General features: G+C 50.1%; 5 non-coding genes across 5 annotated transcripts; 2 read left to right on the top strand and 3 right to left on the bottom strand.

Annotated features, from left to right (window-relative positions):
* TRNAG-CCC (transfer RNA glycine (anticodon CCC)) lies at positions 1-71 on the top strand. The gene has a single exon. It is a non-coding gene; the product is annotated as a tRNA-Gly (tRNA).
* Positions 72-834: 763 nt separating this feature from the next.
* TRNAE-UUC (transfer RNA glutamic acid (anticodon UUC)) lies at positions 835-906 on the bottom strand. The gene has a single exon. It is a non-coding gene; the product is annotated as a tRNA-Glu (tRNA).
* A 497-nt stretch (positions 907-1,403) lies between these two features.
* Positions 1,404-1,476, bottom strand: TRNAV-CAC (transfer RNA valine (anticodon CAC)). The gene has a single exon. It is a non-coding gene; the product is annotated as a tRNA-Val (tRNA).
* A 598-nt stretch (positions 1,477-2,074) lies between these two features.
* Positions 2,075-2,148, bottom strand: TRNAN-GUU (transfer RNA asparagine (anticodon GUU)). The gene has a single exon. It is a non-coding gene; the product is annotated as a tRNA-Asn (tRNA).
* Positions 2,149-4,443: 2,295 nt separating this feature from the next.
* Positions 4,444-4,515, top strand: TRNAQ-CUG (transfer RNA glutamine (anticodon CUG)). The gene has a single exon. It is a non-coding gene; the product is annotated as a tRNA-Gln (tRNA).
* The last annotated feature ends 2,571 nt before the right edge of the window (positions 4,516-7,086 follow it).

Here is a 7,086-nt window from a genome sequence, read left to right as displayed (position 1 = left end):
GCATTGGTGGTTCAGTGGTAGAATTCTCGCCTCCCACGCGGGAGACCCGGGTTCGATTTCCGGCCAATGCATTGTGGTTGTGTTTCTCTTGGTCCTCGCTGGTTCCATACAGGAGACCTGGGCTGGGAGATTCCCCTGGAGAAGGCAATGGCAACCTACTCCAGTATTCTTGCCTGGAGTAACCGGCCCAAGGGATGGCAAAAAGTCCAAAAGGACTGAGCGACTAACACACATATAGGTTCTCTACATCCTACAGAGAGCGGATTCCAGGTGCCTGAAGGGCCAAGAGGGCCCTCTTCCGGACGGTAAAGCTGTTCGCTGGCCTTGGAAGACAGGACCCACTGAAGTTAGCTTTGAGAGGGACGCCAAAAGAAAGGAGCAATCCCCAGATATGCGCATGTTACTATCAAGTGATGTCATAACTCTTATCCAAAGAAAGAATGTGATGTTAACTGGGCACTTAGGTACAGAATATAGGATGTTCGAATTCTTGCAAACTTTTGGTATCTTACGAAAGCTTCTGCTTTGGGATTTTAATGAATTTTTGAAACGGAAGCCTCACATTCTCTTTGAATGGAAATTCTGTTAAATAAGAGTCTGGGTTTACCATGCCAGGAGAAAAGAGTGGAGGCCAGAGCTGGCCAGCCCAGGCTGTTCATGGCATCTCAGCTCCAACAGCCAGCCTGAGGTCCAGGACCCTGAGGCCCGCACTTAGCGGCATTTAGAAACTCTGTGCAGAAATGTTCTGCACTGGCCCTTTAAGCAAACTACAGTCCCTATCTGGGTGGGCAGAGAGAGACTCGTGTGCGTGCAGACGCTGGAAAAAAGAAAGTTTTCCCTGACCGGGAATCGAACCCGGGCCGCGGCGGTGAAAGCGCCGAATCCTAGCCACTAGACCACCAGGGAGCTGTAGGCAAATAGGCTTGTTTGGCTTCTGCAGGTGAAATGCAAGTGGAAGATGACCCTTCGGAAAGTCAGCGAGCAGGAAAGGCAACGTCGCAGCGGCCCAGGGCTGTGTGCAGCTGTGCAAGGCTCCCAGCCCTGCCCTCGCGGCTCATCGCCCTTCACCTCTCCTTTCCTGGGCGTCGCTTTTGCTCTGGGGCAAGGACACAAAGTAGCGGACTGGGTCCCTCCCGGTCTAGCGGTAGCGCTGCGTGCTGCCGAGCCCATGTCTTGCTCTCTTTGTGAACCTCGGTTTTCTCTGTCTTCAGGCTCGGTGATGAGTGGCGGGTGATGAGCGGATCCGTCCACCTCCAGATCTCCTAGCGCTGAATAAAGAGACTTGCAGGTGGTCACCAAGTCTTCCTCCAGCTGCGTCCCCTGCCGCACCCCGTGCCTTTCGCGCCTGGTGGTTTTGCCAATGAGAAGGCATATCTCCGGGGGAGAAAAAGAAAGAGGAAGCCTGTTTCCGCCCGGTTTCGAACCGGGGACCTTTCGCGTGTGAGGCGAACGTGATAACCACTACACTACGGAAACGGGACAACCCCTATTCCTGAACACCGTATCCATGAAATCCCGAGGTCCCGCCACCACGAACCACACCACCAACTCTTATGACTCAAAGAGGAACCTTGGAGCCCCATGATCTCTCAGGCACGGAGAAGGCTCCCGAGGGCCCTGCTTTAGGGTTCCCCCTCTGCCCTGAAGTGAGGCCCCTCGGGCCCCCACAGGTGGCCTTCGGGGCCCCGCACCCAACGCAGAATCCTCAGATCCTCAGCTGCGCACCCTGAGTTCAGGGGTCGCCCCCGCCGACTCCCCGGCTCCCGGCAGCCGCAGGAGGCGGGGACGGTGGGTGCGCCCGAGGCCCAGGTGACCCCGAAACCCAGCGGTGTGGAAGCCGCCCCTCCCGGGCTGCGGACCCGCGCCTCGGTGGTCCTCTTCTCGGCGCCGGCGATCAGCGCTCCGTGCTCTCAGGAATGACCGACGCTTCCAATCCACCCGGGACGCGCCCTCGCCGCTGTTCCTTTGCACCTGACTCCTGTGCTCTTTCTCTGAAAGTTCGTTGGGCGCATCACTTCTCCGGTGTCCTCTTGGCAAAAGGGAGGTTGGCTAAAGGGGAACCCCCCCCCCCCCGCGTCCCTGGGTGGGCTCGAACCACCAACCTTTCGGTTAACAGCCGAACGCGCTAACCGATTGCGCCACAGAGACAGCATTACAGAGTTTATTGGGACTCTCTATGGAGTAGACACTCATTCCCTGGGTGAGCGCTCTGTCCGCCATAAAAACGGTGCCACTTCCCTGCCCCTACCCGCCACAGATGCCAGCGCCCCCAGAGAAACCGCCCTCTAGGCCTCGAACCTTCCAGGCCTGAGCCGAAATAGATCCAAGGACAGCTGAACACCGGCTTGCTCCCATGATGGCTCTTCCCGTTTCCTCTCCTACACCCAACGAATGAGTTTGCCCACCCTGGCAAAGGCCTCCGGGGCCGAGGTTGGGCTTCGGTTTCCTGCGTCCACCAGGCGATTTCCACCAGAGTGGGCTTCCCTTGGGGTTCAGATGGTAAGAATCCGTCTACAATGCAGGACACCCTGGTTCAATTCTTACCTGGAGAATTTGGACAGTGGAGCCTGGCAGCCTACAGTCCCTAGGGACACAATGAGTTGAACACGACTGAGAGACATTGACTTCTCTTTAAGTGAGTATAGCTCGTTTGTCTGAGTGTTTTCTTTAAATGGTTATTTTTACTCACGTTGTACATTTAACAAATATACACTTGTTGTGAGAATAACTTCAGTTCAGTTCAGTTCAGTCGCTCAGTCGTGTCCGACTCTTTGTGACCCCATGAATCACAGCAGGCCAGGCCTCCCTGTCCATCACCGTCTCCGGGAGTTCACTGAGACTCATGTCCATCGAGTCCATGATGCCATCCAGCCATCTCATCCTCTGTCGTCCCCTTCTCCTCCTGCCCCCAATCCCTCCCAGCATCAGAGTCAACTCTTCACATGAGGGGTCCAAAGTACTGGAGCTTCAGCTTTAGCATCATTGCTTCCAAAGAAATCCCAGGGCTGATCTACTTCAGAATGGACTGGTTGGATCTCCTTGCAGTCCAAGGGACTCTCAACAGTCTTCTCCAACACCACAGTTCAAAAGCATCAATTCTTCGGTGCTCAGCCTTCTTCACAGTCCAACTCTCACATCCATACATGACCACAGGAGAAACCATAGCCTTGACTAGACGGACCTTAGTTGGCAAAGTAATGTCTCTGCTTTAGAATATACTATCTAGGTTGGTCATAACTTTTCTTCCAAGGAGTAAGTGTCTTTTAAGTTCATGGCTGCAGTCTCCATCTGCAGTGATTTTGGAGCACCCCCCCCAAATATCTGACAGTTTCCACCATTTCCCCATCTATTTCCGATGAAGTGATGGGACAAGATGCCATGATCTTCATTTTCTGAATGTTGAGCTTTAAGCCAACTTTTTTTCTCTTCTTTCACTTTCATCTAGAGGCTTTTTAGCTCCTCTTCACGTTCTGCCATAAGGGTAGTGTCATCTGCATATCTGAAGTTACTGATATTTCTCCCGGCAATCTTGATTCCACCTTGTGTTTCTTCTAGTGCAGCGTTTTTCATGATGTACTCTGCATAGAAGTTAAATAAGCAGGGTGACAATATACAGCCTTGATGTACTCCTTTTCCTATTTGGAACCAGTGTGTTGTTCCATGTCCAGTTCTAACTGTTGCTTCCTGACCTGCATACAGATTTCTCAAGAGGCAGGTTAGGTGGTCTGATACTCCCATCTCTTTCAGAATTTTCCACAGTTTATTGTGATCCATACAGTCAAAGGCTTTGGCATAGTCAATAAAGCAGAAATAGATGTTTTCCTGGAACTCTCTTGCTTTTTCCATGGTCCAGCAGATGTTGACAATTTGATCTCTGGTTCCTTACCCATCTCCAAATCAGAAATATATGAAGAATAAAAGAAGAGTTCACCTGACTCCATTCCCACTCCACCACTGACAAACTTTATATGTTACAGGTAAGAGATGGTGGCAGCTTAGGAGTGTGATCAGCGCTGTGAGAAAACTAAGGGACCCAGGAAACCCCACCTCCCACCCTGACAACCGTCTGCCCCCTCTGGGCTACGGCAAAAGGGTGAAGGCAAAGAAAAGGAAAATAACACTCTTATTTGCAGAAATTTTACCTCCAGATGGGACACTCTGGTTAACCTAAACAGGATATGCGGTTGGTGGTAGGGACCTAGGGGTCCTTCCTGGCACAAAACCTAAAGTGGATTTCACTTCATTTTCTGAGGTGAGAGTGAGCTGAGTCGATCAAAGGAGAGGAGCAGAGAGAAAGCGAGAGGGATGAGCACCCACAGGAGTCAACCATATTGGAGTCTCCTCAGGGCCTTAGAAGAACTGTCCTGTGGTTATAGATGCGACGTATGGAGGTAAGGAAGCATATCCTGTTCTGTGGCGAAGGAGGCCACGTGGCTCCTGAGGGGTTCCATGGTGTAATGGTGAGCACTCTGGACTCTGAATCCAGCGATCCGAGTTCAAATCTCGGTGGGACCTTTCTGCCTAGTTAGAAGAAGAACACTTTTTACCCCGCGACCCTCAGCAGCGTGGTTCACACGGACACGGTGGACAGGTGTGGGACAGACCTGGGGCGTCCTTGCTGGACCCGGGCGGCTCTGCCCATCTCTGCCCTCCAAGCCCCGGCCAGGGGCGCAGCGGCCCAGCCAGTGCCGCCCCCTTCTTGGGTCCCCTGGGTCTCTGGAGTAAAAGGCAGATGCTGAGTCCACGGAGTCCTTCCCCGAGAGGGGGCTTCCCACTTCACGTCTTGTAACTGCACGGTTGTCCTTGAGAGTAAACGGTTGCAGGGATGAGCTGCCATGTCAGATATTCACATATTAGATGATATCGAAAAACATTTACCCCCATGTTGAAAGGGGAATATAAGTAACTATGATTTCTATAACTAAAAGATGTAATCTTCGTCGGAAAAGTATATCGTATATTTAAATTTCTGTGGCACATAATTTTGAATTTTATAAATGGAAATATTTTTTGGAATTAGAGTTTGCTTATGGGAAACAAAGCAATACAGGACATTTAGGCAGTTCTTTCATTAGGATTTTGAATAGAAAATAAATGCAAGACTTTACAATCTAGAATAGTATGGCACCAATATTTTCCACATTTTTAGAAAATCTGAAAGTCAACATGAAGTAGTTTTTAGACCAAAATTATTAAAGCTGGGTAAGGCATACCAGGAGTCATCTCTGAGAATATGATAGGACAAATATTTTCTATACAATTATACAAGTATTAGAATTATCTAGAGTGTTAAAAGTATTCAAGATTCATCCTTACTATCAATTTGAAATTTTTTCTTGTACGTAACCTGGAGAGCACTCATTTATCTAAAGCTAAACATTTTTTATATTCCTGAGTTACATTTCAGGAAAACAGAAAGTTCAAGGGAGAAAAAAAAACAAAAACCCACATGGGTTGTATTCACTGAGATAGAAAAGGTGGTTCACTACTGCACTTTGGAGAGAGGGAGAGTGGAATATGTGTGGTAAAGCTGGATGCCTCTGTGCTTGAATTTGGACTGGACCTGGGACTGGGTCAAGGCCAGAAGAACACAAGACTAAGCATTATTATCTTGGGGCTTAGACCCACCTGACAGTGTTGTAGCCATGCGTTCCGGGATACAAACTCACTCAGATGGACAGTGCAGATAGTGGAATGCAGTTTATTACACTGGCAAGCCCAAGGCAGAGTCTCCTCTTAGCCAAGGACCCCGACCAGCATTTGTGAAAATCTTTTATACCCCATGTGTACGTGTCTGAACCCACCACTCCAAATTCCTTGAGACTTACATAAACCAAGGAAAATACAATCCGAATAACCCCATCATTCACGTGCTATGTGCTCATGTGCTCAAACAGTCAAACAATTAGCCAATAATCAATAAACCCGAGGTTACACTCTGATTGATACGGAAAAATTTATGGCCTGTCTGGAGGAAGGGGTGATTAGTGTATGTTTTCTCTTAGGCGGTGAGTAACCTAGATCCGATCTTCAAGGTTCCCCTGTCTGGAGGGGGTCTTATCCCTCTGTTGTTGTTTTCATAGGCACTAAACACAGAGTTCAGAGTCCATTGGAAAGGTGGCCGAGCATGATCAGCATGAACAGGCCTAAGAGGGAGTCCAGGCCCTATGAATTCCTTCTTCAAGAGCACCCACACAACAGTCCTAGAAAGCTCTTGAGGATACTCCCTCTCCCTTGGACACGTTCCCATCTGGTTCTCTATTCCACCAGCCACAGGGAAGGACTTTTCACCTCTGTGTCCTTGCAGAACACTTTATGATCCCTGCAGGACACAGGGAGCCAGGCAAGAGTGGAGGGGCAGCTGCACTGACCCGATGGGTTTCCAGCAAAGTAGCAGGAAAATCCCATAGAAAGAGGAGCCTGACTGGCTACAGTTCATGGGGTTGAAAAGAGTCAGACATGACTGAGCCAGTGGGGGTGAGGACGAGGTGGTTCCACCAATCCGATGATCAAAACACCACTGACTGCCCACCAAAGCAACCTGCAAGACGCCAGAGGGCAGCCAGTGCTGCGGAGGGCAGAGGATGAAAGCCTAGACCACCCTCCAAGCACAGGGCATGACAGGCCTGCCTGCACTTGGAAATCAGCTGAATAAAACACCATCTAGGATATTCTTTTAAAAAGTCTCTCAGTAGGGGCGTTGGTGGTTCGGTGGTAGAATTCTCGCCTATCACGTGGGAGACCCAGTTTGATTCCTGGTCAATGCATTGTGGTCGTGTTTGTTTTGGGCTTCCTTGGTGGCTCAGATGGTAAAGAATCTGCCTGCAATACAGGAGACCTGGGTTGGGAAGATCCCCTGGAGAAAGAAATGACAACCCACTCCAGTAGTCTTGCCTGGAGAATCCTATGGACGGAGGAGCATGGTGAGCTACAGTCCAAAGGGACCTCAAAAAGTCAGACATGACTGAGCAACTAACACACATACCCTCTCTACCTCCAAAAGAGACCAAATTCCAGGTTCCTGAAGGGCCAAGAGGGCCCTCTTCTGGACGGCCAAGTTGTTCCCGTCCTTGGAAGACAGGTCCC

This window comes from Ovis aries, chromosome 1 (genome assembly GCF_016772045.2).
Source record: "Ovis aries strain OAR_USU_Benz2616 breed Rambouillet chromosome 1, ARS-UI_Ramb_v3.0, whole genome shotgun sequence".
Classification (NCBI taxonomy): Eukaryota; Metazoa; Chordata; class Mammalia; order Artiodactyla; family Bovidae; genus Ovis; species Ovis aries.
This window is presented reverse-complemented; position numbering and strand designations above follow the sequence as displayed.